The following is an 18,168-nucleotide window of genomic DNA, read 5'->3' as shown; positions in this document are numbered from 1 at the left end:
GCTGTCTTTCCCCCTTGGCTTTCCCAAAGCATGCTGGGAGCTCACCTGGGTGTGCTGGCCAAGAGGCTCCCCTTTCTACATAGAACATATTCTCTTCATAGCGCATAGCTATGTGGTATTTTTGGAAGATGCCACTTCAAACAGCTGAGTGCAGGGTTGTTTAGCCAGTACACATTTTCCAATATTGCAGGAAGCATTTGGAGACACTCTGTGTCACAGGTGTTTTAGTACCTGTGTGGAAGTGAGGGAGGAGGAGATTAACTTGTGTAGGATGTGCTTTGTGCTTGCTTCCCCTTGTGTCAGGAATGGAGTTGATATTCCTGATGGGCATTAGTGTCTAGAGTCCTGAAACAGAGTACCTGTAAATGGTCTGAGAACACAATGGGGGGTCCTTCCTTGTAATTATCTGTGGCTGAGTGCGATGTTGTTGTTGTTGTTGTTGATAACAGCCTTGCTGGATAAGGCCCAAGGCCTGTCATGTCCAGCATCCTGTTTCACACAGTGGTCCACCAGATGCCTCTGGGAAGCCCACAGGCAAGAGCTGAGGGCATGCCCTCTCTCCCCAGCAACTGGTATTTAGAGGTATCTTGCCTCTTAGGTTGGAGGTGGCCTATGACCCTCAGACTAGTATCCATTGATAGACTTGCCCTCCATGAATTTATCTAAGCCCTTCTTAAAGCCATCCAGGCTGGTGGCTGATGATTGTTAAAGGGCACAGTATGTATATGAAAAGAACACTTTGCAAAGTTCCTGATCAAGCGCTGGTCCTCCCCTCCATCTTCTCTACCACACCCCAATGCCTTCCGAGTATAGGATTCTAGCTAGCCTTTAACCAATCATGGTGCAGCACCAGGAATATAAACCTTAGTAATATATAACCATGTATGTGTATGTATATATAACTATGTATATCTATAAGCATCTACTGTTTAGAGGCATTGAGGCCATGCTTAGGGGCACTGAAGTCATGGCAAGGGAATAGTGAAGCTAAGCCAGTTTGCTCAGGAGTTGGTCCCAGTCCCTGCCCCAGCAAAATAAGTGGCAGAAGTTGAAACACTGCCCTTGGAATGCCACTTATTTTGTTGGTAACAAAATGCTTGCATAGGAGCTGACTAAGCTTTGCTCCTCCCCGCCCCAGACCCCCAACACTAGCTGCTTGATGGTGTCCCATTGCTATAAGGGTTCCACTAGCGAGGTCAATATAAAAGCATTGTGTTGTGTCGAGAAGATAGTTTCTAGACACAACTGGATAGTTTCCGGATAGCAGACTTTTGCCCAGCTTCTTGGCCTCTCACATTTTGAGTCCCAAATGGTTTGAGCTTGTTTCCCTTTTTATACGAAACTGCTTGGACAGGCTGTTCAGAGATTTGGGCTGCAATGTTACCAATATGCCGATGATACCCAAATTATGATATCTGATACAAGGGAGATGGTTGATGTCATAAACTGTGACCTGAAAGCTGTGATGGGCTGCTGGTAGGCTGGTAAACTGAGGCTGAATTCAGACAAGCCAGAGGTACTATTGGTCACTAGGAAAGCCAGTTGGGGAGAGAGGGGTTCAAACTTATCTAGATGGAATAGTATTCCTTCTGAAAGTACAGGTATGCTTCTTGGAGGGCATTGTTACTCCTGGATACTCAGGTAGCTGCCATGGCCAGAGGTGCCTTTGCACACAGCTAGGACCATCCCTTTCCTAGTGATGGCATATTTGGCCACTGACCTGTACCTTAGTAATGCTGCAACTTGACAGCTGCAACAGTCGTTATTCTGGGCTGCTCTGGAAGAGAATTCAGAAACTGAAGAGAGTTCAAAATATGGCAGAGAATCTGTTTCCAAATCCAGTTCAAGGAGCTGGTTATCACCTTTAAAACTCTAGGGCCCTTAATATTTGAATGACTGTTTTCATCCAAGTGTGTCTACTCATCTTTCAAAGCAGGGGCAATGCCCCCCTCCCCCACCAAGGCAAGTTTGAAGTGACCACCTCAAACAGCCAGTGTACCATTGGGGGGAGTGTTCCGGCACCCTACCTCACCGCTGTAGGCATCACTTCACCTGCCTACCATAACCCTGGCTCCTTGCTGCACCTACCACCCTCCCGATGTGTGTTCCCTTGCTGGCCTATGCCCTAATGGCAGCCCTGCCTTCCTCACTGGCACTGCCTTCTTCCTCCTGCCTAAGTGCCTTACCTTCTGGGTGCATCACTGACCCATCAGCAACAGTGGCAGTAAGGACAGAACTTCATGCATGCAGTGGCAGTGTCCTCTCTTCAGCACCACTGCTTTGCTAGCTTCAACAGCTGCCTTCCACCAGCAGCAGCTTGTCACTGTGCTTTTGTTGGAGATGAAGTTCCAGTGCATTGACCTTTTGCACCAAAGATCCTAATGACCACTAGGGGCATTGGGAGTAGAGGCAGTTAGTGAGGGTCCTCTTACCTGTCCCTGCTTTACCTCTACTCTATGACCCCTGCCTTGACTCCTCAGGTATTTCCTGTAGCGAGTCAGTCCTACTTCCTTTCTCCTTTGAGAGCAGATGGGAGCATCCCTGTCTCCCCTCCTGTTCATTATGTAGCTCATAGTTAAGATAGGTCTTTCCTATAACATAGGAACATAGGAAACTGCCATATACAGAGTCAGACCATCGATCTATTTAGCTCAGTATTGTCTTCACAGACTGGCAGCAGCTTCTCCAAGGTTGCAGGTAGGAATCTCTCTCAGCTCTATCTTGGAGAAGCCAGGGAGGGAACTTGAAACCTTCTGCTCTTCCCAGAGTGGCTTCATCCCCTGAGGGGAATGTCTTGCAGTGCTCACACATCAAGTCTCCCATTCATATGCAACTAGGCCAGACCCTGCTTAGCTATGGGGACAAGTCATGCTTGCTACCACAAGACCAGCTCTCCTCTCAAATGTACTTAACCTAATAAATCCTATTTACTTTATATTGCACTACAATCTTGATGCTTGTTCTTGACAAACTGCAACCATAAGGCTCTGCACTACTTCATAACTGGAGTGGGCAGCTTCCTCTTGGTGCTTTGATAAACAATTACAAACTCCAACAGCTTTGTCTGCTCCTGAAGTGAAGCAGAGCAGTTTGTTGATGGAAGGCAGAGTGGGAAGAAAGACAGAACAACCTAGCTGTTGGAGCTAGCGAAGCAATAGCAGCAGCGATAAGAGAAGCCACCTGTGCTGCATGCTTGAAGTTCTGTCCCTGCTGCTGCTGCTGCCATAATGCCCTACTTCTTAAAGCAGCTGTGCTCCTGGAAGGCGAGGCATCTGGCAAAGGGGAAATGACAGCTCCAGTGAGGGAGGCAGGGCTGAGACCTGGGGGCATTTCTTTTACTTTTACTCCCCCTCCTCTTACTTTTGTTGCATCTGTAAAAATGCATGTCAGATACTTGTTGGAGTCTGCTTAAAACAGTGGTACATAATATGCTGGTAACCTCCAAGCTTGCCTACTGTAATACACTCGATGTGGGGCTGGCTTTGTACAGCCTGGAGACTAAGTTGGTGCAGAATGCAGCAGCCAGGATGATCTCCAGGATAACCCAAGGAGACCATATAACTCCAAACTTAAAAGAATTGCTCTGGCTGCCAATGTGTTTCCAGTGCTGTTTATTACCTATAAAGCCTTGAATGGCTTGGGTCCAGGGTATTAAAGAGAGTGCCATGAACACCCCCCCCCCATTAAGATCATCTGGGGAAGTCTGGTTATGGCTACCACTGGCTTGTTTGGTGGCTACTTGGGACTGGGCCTTTTCTGTGGCTGCCCCGGTGGCTCTGGAATGCATTCCCTATTAAAATCAGAGTTTCTCCGTCTCTGGCTGTTTTTAAAATGACCCATAAGGTCTGTTTTTAAAAAGTCCCTTTAAAAGACCCTGTTTTAAAAAGACCCACCTGTTCTCTCCAGCTTTAAATTAATATTAATTTATTTTAGGCATTTCAGGCATTATAGACATATGATAGATAGATAGATAGATAGATAGAATTTCCCCTGAAGTATTGATTCACTGGAGCATGAGGCTGTATATACAATGCCTATTTAAAACAGTCTGCTTCAGTATTGAAATGCCTTGAGGATGATTGATGAATCCTTCAGACAACACATTACTACATATACAGAGTGATTTCAGATGGAAAAAATAAAAGTCCTCAGTGTTTTCCCCTCACTTAAGCTGCAGAATGTCCTGTCAACATTTACCATCCCCCGTCCTGATCATTCACTCTAGTTGTTTGGTTAAAACAGCAGCCGAAGGATAATCTGGTGGGAAGATTGCTCATTTACCTCATATTTCTAAAACTAAACTGGCCTTGCTATTGTAAGATTGTGTTGAAGGACAAAGATGGATGTGGGAAATGCTGGAGAATATAAGAAACAGGAAGCTATATGATAATAAAAATTCTAAATTCTGTGCATTTTATTACATCATATTGCCTACGGTATCAGAAACAGTCAAATATTAACTCTGCTAAGGCAAACAGAATCTTTGCATTGTGACAGATGCAATAGCAAAAGACTAATTAGGTTATATTTCTTTTGTCTACTTTCTATGTATTAACCACTGTGGAAAATTAACTACAGAGTCATGCTTATTGCTCCATTTGAACGTGATAACTACTGTGGATTTTGTGGAATTCTGAAGTATGTCTGTAGGTCTTTCAGTGAGCCTAGGCTATTGTTGCAAATGCTTGAGCTGGAAGAGAAGTCATGGTTCATTATGGGAAGAAAGTATGTTTCTTCTCTCCTTGTGGCATTTGGGACTTCCACAACTAGGTATGGAATATTGATAGGGAAAGGTGAATCCTAATAACTTCTCCCTCAGAAGACTTGTGACTTACACTTGACATCAGTTATTCTCATCAACATAAGAGAGATGGGAAGATATTTTAATCCAGGGTTTGCCCAGCCAGTTACCTTGAAATTCTAGTTTAAGCCATGTGGCATGTACTAAATAACTATTCAATCCCTTCTAAATATGATACTGAGGAGATCTAAAATATATGGAGCAATATTGCCTGTTGAAGATTGTTATAGGTGTTAACGGACATTTTTTAAATTAAAATGTCTGCTGTAGTCTCCTTTGCATGGCTTTAAAAAATAGTAACCAACCAACACTGCAATCCTGTGCATGGTCACTTAAGAGCAAACCGCACTGATAGAATGGGACTTACAGCTGAGTAGAATGCATAGCATGGAGGGATGCCTTAATGGGCAATTTTATATCTATCTGCGTAGGTTTACTTCCTGCCCAGAAAAGGTGGTAATGCTCTGTTTGTTTTTTGGGGAGGAAAGGGCCTGCCTACTCAAAGGTGAGAATTGACCTGCTGAAAAAGACAATATAAATATCAAGTATATGTAATTGAAATGGTGTGTAAAGTCCCACAAAAGCTACCAAACCTTTCTATCTTTACAGTATCTTGAAACTTTCTCTCATGAAGCTGGAGAGTTCTTGGATCACTAACTTCCGTATGTCATTATTTACAAAGGATAAAATAAAATAAGTATTGCAACATCCGTCCTTTGTCAAATAAAGTCCTCAAGATTATTAGATTGTAAGGTCATTCACATGGCCAGCCCTACCTGTTAGAACAGGAATACCCCAGGTAGGTCTGGTTGTATGCAGCACCGAGATTGTTCTTGATCCTGGCACTCAACACACACACAGCCTGATAGCCCTGGCTTGAAACCTGACTAAAAGTGAGGTAGGAGGATGCATGCACGCCTTCTACCTCATGCCCGGGTTGTGTGGGCGCTCAGGCTGTTGGCAGCCTGCTTACCATAGAACCAGGGAGGAGGGGAGTGGCCCAGGAGATATCCCAATGCACTGTGCTGCTCATGTGGAGTAATGTAGAGTATCTGACCATCAGTCTTCCTCCCCCCACCTCTTGTTCAGAACACCATTCACTGCCCCACTGCTCTGTGGCATTTGAGTGGCGGAGCCCTGTTCAGGTCCCGGATTGTGTGGGGGAAGGTAGGTAGGATCCTGCCTTCCCCCCAGCATACCCCACCAGTCCAAGCAATAGTGGTTGTGTGAATGACACATGTGTAAATTAATCAGAGCTCTCTAACTGCTAGAGGGATATACTACATAAAGCAATACTGAATGTTCTAATGGATTTATAATACTGAAAATGTCAACCTTTCAGAATCATCTCTTAAAAACTTAGTACCTAAAATTTGTTGTTTCCCTTTCATATACAAGACATCACATGAGTGTTCTGTGATTGAAATTCCTGACATGGTTTTCTTTTTCAAAAAGCAGCTCTGGAATTTGTATCAAAGCCATGGTGCAGTGAGTATTTTATCTGTTTATTTAACATATTTTTGTACTGCCCCAAACTTGCATCTCTGGGCAGTTCCCAATTAAAATCATTTAAACATTAAACATTAAAATAAGTTAAAATTAAACATTAAAAGTATTAAAACTATAAATCTAATTAAAAGGCCAGATGAACAAATATGTCTTCAGTGCCTTTTAAAAAGTTGTCAGAGATGGTGAGGCTCTTATTTCAACAGGGAGCACATTCCAAAGCCCAGGAGCATCAACGGAGAAGGCCCATCCCCAAGTAGACACCAGATGAGCTGGTGGCAACCATAGACATACCTCTAGAAGGCTCCTCCTCTTACAAGCCCCTGGGCCGGTTCAGACATAACACAAAATGATGGTTTCTTTCATCTTCCTATAGTTATAGTTGTTTTGAACATCTGAACCAGTCGTCAAACCATGGTTTATTTTGGGCTGACAAACCACCATTGAATCCACAGGAACTATTCACACAGGCAGAGGAAGGCAGGTTCTACCTACCTTCCCCCAGTCAATCGCTCTTTGCCTCTGAGGTTTGCAAGCCACACGTCCATACGATTCATGCTGCCAGGAGCGGCCTGGATCAACAGAGGCCGGGCCTCATTAACCCAGCCTCTAGGTATCCCACAGTACACCGTGTGCCGAGCGTAGTGCACTGGGCAATTCCCCCACGGGATGGGCACTCTAGGCAGCCAGGTTAAAGGTGCGTTATTCTGGCCTCCGGGTATCACACAGTGCACTGTGTGCTGAGTGTGGTTCTGGGGGATTCCCCAAGGAGATGGATGTTCCTGGCATCTGGGTTAAGGGCGTCTTTGCCCTTAAAACCCAGAGCTGCTTTTTAAAAAAGAAAACCATGTCAAGTATTTCAATCACAGAACACTCATGCAATGTCTAGTATATGAAAGGACCTCTTAACCTCAGCTATGAGCCAGGCTTTGGTGCTGGGTTTGGCACTATGGGAGTGCTGGGATCCACATGAACCCCGGCGGTTCTCACGGGCAGACAAGCCCATGCTTCGCTGCTCATGAGAACAGCCTCACAGTTCAAAGTTAGTTTGTTAACCACAGTTTGTCCTAACTGTGGTTCCATGTTACATACTAATTGAGAATCTTGGTTTAATCCTGGCTTCAGTTATTTCTCCTTTGCAGTCTGAGGTGCCAGCCTTGATTAGCCAAGAAAGAAAGTCACTCTAGCAGTTTAGATTTTAGTTAGAGTCTCTGCCGAGAATGGTTGGAGATTTCATGATCTGCTTCCATGTCCTATTTTTATAGTGGCTAATGGCGAGATGCCGCACTTGTATTTGGGCATTTCAATGCCCAGCAGTATATTGTCCAGCAATATTTGGGCATTTCAGAGAAGAGAGGGAGAGGGGGCAGAATCCGAACAGACCATAATACAATGAAGCAAGCCAGGTTTTGGTGAATGTCTGTGGCAACAATCTTAGTTTATTAAACAAAGTGTAAATATAATATAAACCATGGCTTCATCTGAACCAGTCCCCTGATCCAAATCACCCTTTTAGCTGCTATTTGCTGGCAAGGAGAAGACTGTCTATATGTTCCCCCTCTGTTGCTGGTAACAGCTTCAAGTGAAATTAATTCTGATTAAAATTAATTCCTCTAAATAAATTTAGTGATGTTTTCTAGGCCTGTGCAGCAATGGAAATATTGGTTCCATTCTGACCCAATAACAGTTCTAAATAATAATAATAATAATAACACTGGGGAGGCAGATATGGCCTCCCCATTACTTTCAGAACTGGTATTGGGTTGGAATGGACCCTATATTTTACCCATATACTCAGGCCTCCCCCCATTCCCTGCTTTACATCTAAAGTTTAGAAGGTCTCACTGTCCTTGCCACCCCATCTGGATGTCTAATAGCTGCGGTTTCTGGCCCTGCCATCCCTGCTGCTTACTTTGGCCACTCTGTGCTTCTGTGCATCCATGGAAGGCCTCCAGTGCCTGCCCCACTGTTCCCCTGGTGGTCACTGTGCTGCTACACTATCATGAGAGGCCTCTGGTGCTGGCCCTGGTTCTGCTTTGGTGGTGGCACCAAAGGCTCTTCTGATCCAAGAGCAGGAAAAGGCCATTAAAAAAAGGCAAACAGCATCTTTGGTGCTTACCTTTTTGGGAATGCCCAGGAGTAGGATGGTGTTGTGTGAGGGAGCTGCTGTGGAGTGACTTAAAACTGGTTCTGGTTCTTCCAATGGAAGTAGCACTGTGCAACAGCCTGGAAAATATTTTAAGTCATCCTGCAGCTACCCCATCATGCTATATGGTTAGGCCTGCCTTTCAAGTCGTGCAGCAGGGTCCTAGCATCAGTGGAGACCTGCTTCTCATGTTGGCCACTAAAACCAGAGAGAAATGCTGAGTGAGTCGCAGACCAAAATATGTCTTTATTATTTTTGGCTGCCAGTGAAAAACTGAAATAGAAAAATATGGACCATCTTCACACACTTCATTCGATGTGGTGATTTTTTTCATAGCTTGGTTCCATAATAATACCATAAAAATGAATGGCCATTTGTTTTTCATGTTTTTTATTAAACTGCAACATTTTCCTGAACAACTACAAATAATGGAGCAGGTGAGGGGAAGGCTGCATGAAGCACACCTTCCCCCCAGATGATCCCTCTATCATTGCTGGGAGCGCAAACCACACTCACATATGATCCTCCGCTGCACTAGGCAGCGTGGAGCTCTGGAGGCCAGGACAATGCATCTGGATATCCCACAATGCACTGTGTGCCAAGTGCAGTGCATTTGGTGATGTTCTTACCATGTTATGTTCTTACTATGACAGGGCAAAGTTTATCACATGGTCACCAGAGTGAAAGGCTAGAGGGCCAGCTATCACCACATTTTAAAATGAGTGAAGAGGTAATCAAAAGAGTGAAGCAAAACATTGGTAACAAGCATCTAACAAAAGTGACTTGCATCACAAAACCACTTGAAGCAGACTACCCACCATTCCCAAAACAGTGTGCCACAAGATCTAGAGGAATTCTCTGGGCCAAGTTATCTAAAACTTCAATTGACAAAAGACTATTGTTACTAATATATAAACTATATGATAACTCAACCCTCTGTATACGGCTTAATTCTACAGGTCAACTTTCAAGGAAGATACCCATAAATAGGGGAGTTAGACAGGGTTGCATCTTAGCTCCCTTCCTATTCAACTTTTATGTGAACAGTTTAATCCAGCAGCTGCAAGGTTCGGACATACATGCACCTAATCTGGCAGACAAACATTTGCCTATACTCATGTATGCCGATGACGCTGTAATTCTATCACAAACTAGAATAGGTTTAAAAAGAGCTTTGGGTGTTTTGGTAAGCCATTGCAAGAAGGAACAATTAGTAATAAACTATTCTAAGACAAAAATTCTTCGCTTTAGTTCTAAATATCGGAATTTTAACTGGTCAATTGAAGATCACAATGTAGACCAAGTAAAGCAAATCAAATACCTTGGGATAGTGTTTCAATTCAACGGCTATAAAACAGGCCATATTAGATCAGTAGTTGATACGGCCAAACGTCGTATTATAGCCATTCTGAAATTCTTCTGGTCCCAAGGAGGGAACTACATTCCTGCTGCCATTAAACTTTATAAGGCCAAAGTGATTCCCCAACTCCTTTACGGGACACAATTGGGACCGTATACCAACTTTAAAGATTTGAAAAAAATTCAAACCAGTTTTTTAAGAACTATATTTGGTGTACCCAACTGCGTTTCCAATTCGGTGATACGCATGGAGGCAGGCATACTGAAACTGGAAACCAGGGCTTGGCTCCTAAGGATATTTTATTGGCTTAAACTTCATCTGCATCCGTTACGGCTAATTCCAAAGCTTCTTGCACCTGAGCCTCAGGCAACTTGGTCTAACAAAACGATAGATAAACTTTGCCAATGCGGCCTATCACCCACTCTATTATTAGAGAGCAGTGAGAACACAGCCCGCAGTCTAGTACGACAGAGATTGGTCAATATAGACATCCAGGAAGAGAAGGCTTGTTTACCATCTTTTTATAAACAAGTATATGCTAAGATGGATCTTGCCCCAGCAACGTATTTATTTACGATCACTTTGAGTAAATTCAGATGGGCCTTCTCCAGGGCAAGGTTCAATGCTTTCCCATCTGCAATGCTGTATGGGAAGTATTTGAACCTATTATATGAAGAACGGAAATGCCCCTGTGGAAAGGCGATCGAAACCATGGCCCACATACTTTTAAAGTGTTCAATATACCAAAACTTGAGATCTCAGTTAATCAGCCCACTGTTAAATGATATGAGGGGACAACCTGAGGATCTTGTTGTAGCATATTTATTAGCAGATAAAGATGCAACTATTTCATACATTGTGGCTAAATTCTGTTATGTGGTCACCAGATTAAGAACTTCAAAAAAATAGAATACAGCTTTGGGTTCCTTACTGTTAATTTTAAATTATGCCTATACACTTACGCCTTTCCAATGCCATTATTTTATTTTATTTTTAAGTGTAATTATTATTAATCAAAAGCTGCTAGCCCTTTATGTGTAACTGACTTTCTATTAATATTTTTCCTTTTAACTATGTAAAGATTTTTATTTCTTTTTTGGTCAAAGACCGTAAATAAAGTATGATGATGATGATTATGATGAGTGTGCCACAAGAAATACATTAGATAACTATATGTCAGATCATCCATGGATGCATATGTCCCCTTACCTTTATCAGTGCCTTGTCTTAGTCTCTGCTGGAGGTGGATAACTCTGTCACGTCTCTGCTTAGGATGTGATTAAATCATTCAGTCATTCCTGATGCAAAAATGCAGCAGAATTATCCACCTTGAGGGAAGGCTGCCTTATGGATTTCCATGAGTCCCTGCCTCCTTCTAGTCTTCTTCTAGTCTAGTCCTCCTTCTAGTCTAGTCTTTCTAGCTTGCCTCCTTCTAGGCATGTTCAGAACAATGTCTCAAACAGAACCACAGTGGGATGGGCTCTCTGAGGATCACTATTTCTTACTCTTTCACAACTCTGAACCATGTAGTGAACTGTTTGCCTAGGTACCTGCAGAGGCGTAACTAGGGAAAACGGTGCCCGGGGCAAGCATTGAAATGGCGCCCCCCGCGCCCCCAACATACTACATTATACTTAGGTTTTTCCTCACAAGCGCCCGCCGCCGCCGCCAAGCCAGGCCACTGACTGGCTGTCAGGTGCCAGCAAAGCAATGGGGGGGGGGCGGGCGGCGCGGAAGGGACCGCTCGTGGGGGAGGGGGCGCCGACGCGCTCCCTTGACTGCTGCAGCACTGCTGCACTGAGCAGGAAACATTTGTATTAACAAAAAATTAAAAAAAAAATTGTCATGGCGGCGCCCCCCATGTGACCAAAAAAGATGGTGCCCGGGGCACGTGCCCCCCCTGCCCCCCCTATAGTTACGCCTCTGGGTACCTGAGCCTTAAGTCCAGCTTCCACACTTCACAGCACAATTAAATCATGCTGCGTTGTAGAAAAGCACCCTGTGGACTTTGCCAGGCACTATTTCAGCCCTCTCATGCTCTACAAGTGATTTACCTATTCTGCTTGTGCTGGGAAGACCTTTTCTCCCAAGGATCATATCCTCGTTGAGTGAGAGCACATAGAGAAGCAGCAAGATTATAGTAGCAGGTCCCATCCCCTAATTTTCATACATTCTTTCAATGCCTGCATGGAGTAGTATACATAGACAATTGTGTGTGATTGAGAGTCCTGGAAAAACAAGTTTCCCAGTTGCAGAGAGCAACTAGAGGGCCCTATGTGTGTGTGTATGTAAATTGAATCCACGTAGACATTTAAGGGCAGGATCAGATAAAGCAGCCAAACTCAGATGTAATAGGAAACCAGAGGTCCCTTCACCTCCAGTTTTCCAATCTGTACATCTGAACTGAGGAAACTGGACTTAAGGGCAAAAAGGGACCCATAGTTTCCTTTGCCAAACTCCACTCTGAACCTTCAGTCAGAGTAGAGTTCCACCGCCCTTAACTTCAGTTCTGCAGCGCCAGCATTACATCTGCATGCTGGCACTGCTGTTTAAGCTGCGCAGAACCTGAGTTGAGGGAGGAAGCTCCTCCCTCACTCACTCCAGCCTGACTGGCTGTGAGGGCTGTCCCTCTGTCAAGAAGCATTCCCACACAGTCAGCTCCCCCGCCTCTCTGCCATCTTTGCAGTCTCACTGACTGCAGAGAGGCAGTTTCCCCCAACATATGAATGCAGACAGGATAGTGGTTGGTGGGGGGGTGGAACCATGGGTCCATTGGACCTGTAGTTCCACATTGTGTCTGAAGGCGGCCTACATCTCTGTCAATGAAGCCCATCTCATGGAAGGAACAGAGCACACTGTTCTTCCCCAGCCACCTGAAATGCCTTCCTTGTCTCCACCATTCACAAAAGTCAGATCATTCAAAGCTGGTAAAATCCAATGTGTGTAGGCTAACTTTGTGTGGTTGGTTACCTAAATAAAAGATGGAGCAACCATACAAATTTGCTGATGTCACTAAACGTTACATGTAAAGGCCAACTTTGAACAATCTCTCCCCATGTGAATAGTGGAGGTGAGACTACCGCACCTGATAGAAAAAGTATAGAGGTCATTGTGCTCTTGCTCCCCTACACGTGATGGGGAGATATATCATGCGATGCAGCCCTAAGTGAATATATGTAGATCTCCCCTCTATGCACATTCACTCACCATGGATAACACATAGGAATATGGCTGTTGACTCTCAGAGAGATGCATTTGTATTAGGCAATCAATCTCTTCTAGACTAGCTAGGACTAGCTAGCAATCAATCTCTTCTTGACCAGATGTGCATCTCTATCAAAAGATCCATTCAAACAGTTCAGTGAAACCCAGATGGCCATCACTGCAAGCCTGGATTTGCAGTGAGTATGCATTTGCATTGTGTATTTGAAGCCTGTTTCTGCTTGTTATTTGTTCTTGCAGGAAAAAGTGTTTATAAAAAGTGTTTATAGATGCTTTTGAAAGCACTTGATTATTTTATTCCCTTTTTGTAACCTTCTCTAGTGTAAAATTTCCTTGTCTCAGTCTATTGAAAGAATGTACAGTAAGTAAGGGAAAGATCACAAGCAAAGGAGGAAGTTTGTCTAGGGAAAATAGTAGCAGACCACATGCTTATCAAATATAGTATAACCCAGAAGAACACAGTGTTCGTAGAATTCCATTAGATTAGAAGTGCAATTTCCTGTAGAGAATGCTGAGAGAACCAAAGACATCAGCAATGCATTGGAGGAAAGTTGGTCCTGTGGTAGCAAGCATGAATAGTTCCCTTTCCTAAGCAGGGTATGCCCTGGTTTGCATTTGAATGGGAGACTACATGTGTAAGCACTGTAAGATATTGGGCCGCTCTGAAAAGAGCAGAAGGCTCCAAGTTCCTTCCCTGGCATCTCCAAAATAAGGCTGAGAGAAACTTCTGTTCGCAACTTTAGAGGAGCTGCTGCCAGTCTGTGTAGCCAATACTAGATGGACCAATGTTCTGACTCAGTCAAAGGCTGCTTCCTATGTTCCTAAGAAGCAGAGGTTCCCCTCTTTTCTTCTTTGACACTGTGAAAAAGGAAAGTAGGATCTCCCATTTCAGAGCTGCCTTGCAGGCATTTTGCCATTTTAAACAAACATTCAAATAATTATGAATGCACTCCAATTTAAGTAACTTTTAAAATCCAGTTTGAGCATATTCATGAAGACTGGTTTGAATTTATTTTAATTATTTTTTCAGCTAGAAATAATGCAGCATTTATAGTTCTAGGAGCCGAATGCTGTGTTATTTTAATGACCTAGAAAAAAATGCAGCCTCTATCCAGCATTGGCTTGCGTGAGAATAATGCTATTTGTTTACCAAAGAAACACATAAAAAAGGAAATTTAAAAGTCAATATAAGCACACAGCAGCTTTCCAAACAAAACCATGTTGTCTGTAACGAAGCACCAGTAGAATGAGCACAAGGAATTCAAATAGTCTTGGGTCCTTTCCAGATTAACCCCTACAACAGTGTCACGAAGTATCTGCTAAGTGTGCTTCTGTACTTCCTGTGTTGTGACACCACAGTCCCTACGCTGTCAGCAGGGTGCCGTTCACATTTCAGATGCCTTGTTCTGGACTTTATCGCTGCAATTTAGTGCTATGTCTATTGCAAAAAAGTAGCTGTATTTTCCCATTGTAGATTCTGGGGAGCATTTTCAATTCGATCCTGCCAAGCCAAAGCATTTTACCACAGTTGTAGCGGGTAATCCAGAAAACACCTTGGTAAGCACACCATATGTGTAACTATAAGCCTATGGGGAAAATTGAGCAAATAATAATAAGGCAAACTATCTGGTGCTCAGAAAAGGCTCACACAAATGAGACAAGCTTGGAGACAAGTTAATGCAGTGATTCACTATTTTTAAAGAGGGGGCTGCAGCTGCTAAGAGGGTTTGTTCCATGGAGGGAGGGAGGGGGATAGTGAGGGCAGTGGTCTCAGCCACAATGGCAGGAGATAGAGAGACAGCACTTCTGGTGACAGGAGGAGGGAGGAGAGGGAAAGCACATGTGCAATGGCTGTGGCAGTGGGGCAAAAGGAGGAGGGAGATGAGAGAGAGCACATGTGCAATGGCTGTGGCAGTGGGCCGAGAGAGAGAGAGAGAGCAAGAGCGCAAGCATATGTGGTGACAGAAGGAGGAGGAGGGGAGCTAAAAAGGGAGTGCACATGTGATTGTAGTTGCCATGGCAGCAGTGGCAGGGTGAGAGAGAGAGATACCCCGTGACAAGCAGAGGACAAAGGGAGAGAGGGAGAGCAGAAGGAAGAGGAGGTGAAGAAGAGAGAAAGTAGGTGGGCGTGGCAGCAATGGACGGGGTGTGTGGCTGGAAGAGAAGCGGGGAACAAGAGAGGGAGAGTGTGTGAGTTCATACAAAATTAATAAAGATATTTAAAAAAAATAACAGTAGCACACAGGATACAAACAGTTCTAAAAAAAAAGAAACATCTTTGTCTAACAGCAATCAGATTTTACATATATGTAAAACAGTTAAGTAACTGAAACAGGTAAGTAATTGCCTGTCAAAAGGAATCTGTACTATATAACAAGTTTTGTAGTTGTAAGATTCCCTAAGCAATATAGAAATACTGGAAGCTACCTTATGCTGAATCATCAGACCATTGGCCAATCTAGCTCAGTTGTCTACACTGACAGGCAGCTGCTTCTGCAAGGTTTCTGGCAGAAGTCTTTCTCAGCCCTACCTGGAGATGCCAGGAACTGAACCTGGGACCTTTGGCATGCAAATCAGATGCTCCACCACAGAGCAACAGCCCCACCTCCAGTTACCGCCCAGAAGATCTGGTAAAGGTTAGGCTGACTTCTGTATGCCCTCTTCCATTTTGTTCTACATCACCAAGATCCCCAAATTCACTTCAACGTTCATATTAGCCAAATGAGGACAGTAGCCCTGGTCTGTTTTCAGAGTAGGCAACTTTTGTTCAACTACAACTTCCACAGTAAATTGTGGCTGAAGATGATGACACAGCTGGAGTGCCAAAAGTTGCCTACCCCTGAACTGGCCCAATGTTCTTTACTCTCTAGGGTTTAAACCTGAGGTTCTTACCAGCTCTGGTATTTGAAAATCTCTGACTGGGCATGAACTTGGGATCTTATGCATGCAAAGCCTGTGCTTCACTACAGTGCAGTGAAGTCTCTATTTTGCTTTTTGTTGTTGTTGTTGGTGGGGTTTTTTTCTTCTTCTTTATTTACGGTCCTAGACCAAACAATCCATGCATACAAACAGCAGAACAATTTATAAAAACTCTATAGGTTCTCATTATACATCTTAAAAGCAATATAACAAAATTTAGCTACAGAGTTAAAATTAAAAACATTTTCATCAGAGAGTAAAAATTTAACAATTTGTTCAGCAGATCGGTCTGTCTGTTTACAGACCAGAGGTAGAATTAAGTGCTCCCTTGATTGCCTATGTATTTTACAGGATAATAGAATATGCTCAATAGATTCTATTTCCCCACTGCCGCATCTGCAGAAGCGTTCTTCCAGGGGAACACCACTGTATCTCCCGGCTAATAGTGCAGAGGGAAAAGAATTTGTTCTTGCCCTTGTAAATGCCCACCGGAATTTGCTGAGTGTAATATGGGACAAATAATTTGCTGGTGAAAGATCCCATCTAGTTCTTACTCCTTTATAGAATTCTGTCAGAGGCCCAGTTATTTTGCAATTCAATATCTGTCAAACGCTGTTTTACTGTTCTTTTAGCATTTCCCAAGTCTAACTCCAGCAGTTGTTCAGGGTCTATTCCTAGAGCAGCAAGCTTTTTACTAACTACAGTGCACCACTGCGGTTGTGGGTTTAACGATAGAAACTGAGGAATTAGGCCCACTGGGCGTAGGTGGACTCTCAACCAAAAGTAAATGATTAATAGCCAGGCACGAGATTCGATCTTTATGAGGCCAGCCTCCATACGCAGTATTACGTTTGCGGTGCATCTTGTAGTCCCAAAGATAGCTCTCAAGAAACCGGATTGAATTCTTTCAAGCATATCAAAGTTCGCATAAGGTCCCAATTGGATCCCGTACAACAGCTGAGGGATAACCTTTGCTAAATATAGTTTTAAAGCCGCAGGTCAATCACTGACAGCTCAGATCCCATCAGTATATATATGATGTTGGGTTTTTTGCCACAATATGCATCACTTTACACTTGCTTACATTGAACTGCATTTGCCATTTTGTCACCCACTCACCCAGTTTGGAGAGATCCTTTTGGAGTTCCTCACAATCTGTTGCAGGTTTTACTACCCTAAATAGTTTAGTGTTTGCTGTACCCCAACCTCTAGATCTTTTATGAACAAGTTAAAGAGCACTGGTCTCAGTACCAATCCCTGGGGGACCCCTACTTCCCTCCATTGTGAAAACTGTCAATTTATTCCTGCCCTCTGTTTCCTGTTCTTCAAACAGTTACTGATCCACACATGAACCTGTCCCCTTATCCCATGACTGCTAAGTTTTCTCAGGAGTCTTTGGTGGGGAATTTTGTTAAAAGCCTTTTTGGAAGTTCAAGTATACTGTGTCAACCGGATCACCTTTATCCACATGCCTGTTTACATTAAGCTAAGTAGGGTCTGCCCTGGTTGTATATAAATGGGAGACTAGATTGTGAGCCCTTTGGGGACAGGGATCCATCTTATTTATTTATTATTTCTATGTGTAAACTGCCCTGAGCCATTTTTGGAAGGGCGGTATAGAAATCGGATAGATAGATAGATAGATAGATAGATAGATAGATAGATAGATAGATAGATAGATGTGTGAGCACTGTATGATATTCCCCTCGGGGGATGGTGCTGCTCTGGGAAGAGCAAAAGGTTCCAAGTTCCCTCCATGGCTTCTCCAAGATAGGGCTGAGAGAGATTCCTGCCTGCAACCTTGGAGTAGCTGCTGCCAGTCTGTGAAGACAATACTGAGCTAGATAGACCAATGGTCTGACTCAGCATATGGCAGCTTCCTATGTTCCTATGTTCCAAAAGGTTAGTGAGGCAAGACGTGTCCTTGCAGAAGCCATGCTTTGTTCTCCTTCAGCAAGGCCTTTTCTTCTATATGTTTAACATATAAATGGCTCCCCCCAGTCAAAGAAAATAGTTCATACTTTTCTCCTGTTCCTGAAATAATTTTCTTGCTATGCATCCCCCAAATATTTGTGCAGGTTCTTAGGCAACAGTGAAACTAGCTTCTATGTATTTGTACATATAGATAATGAATTTTTTTAAAAAATCAATCAAATGCTGTGTCTTTGGGCAAATAAGGAAATCATACAGATAAAATAAGGATTACCATATCAA

At 43.5% G+C, this 18,168-nt stretch overlaps 2 protein-coding genes across 2 annotated transcripts in view; one reads left to right on the top strand and one right to left on the bottom strand.

The window, feature by feature from the left end:
- Window positions 1–18,168, bottom strand: part of LOC128350590 (deleted in malignant brain tumors 1 protein-like) — a 50,377-nt gene that overhangs the window by 22,173 nt on the left and 10,036 nt on the right. The window lies entirely within an intron of this gene.
- Window positions 15,110–18,168, top strand: part of LOC128349938 (deleted in malignant brain tumors 1 protein-like) — an 85,355-nt gene continuing 82,296 nt past the window's right edge. The window contains exon 1 of the mRNA XM_053307277.1: window positions 15,110–15,153. The gene's annotated coding sequence lies outside the window, so the exon portion shown is untranslated. The remainder of the gene's footprint in view (window positions 15,154–18,168) is intronic.

Source organism: Hemicordylus capensis, chromosome 3, assembly GCF_027244095.1.
Source record: "Hemicordylus capensis ecotype Gifberg chromosome 3, rHemCap1.1.pri, whole genome shotgun sequence".
Lineage (NCBI taxonomy): Eukaryota > Metazoa > Chordata > Lepidosauria > Squamata > Cordylidae > Hemicordylus > Hemicordylus capensis.
Note: the sequence above shows the minus strand (reverse complement) of the source record. Positions and strands in the feature narration are given on the sequence as shown.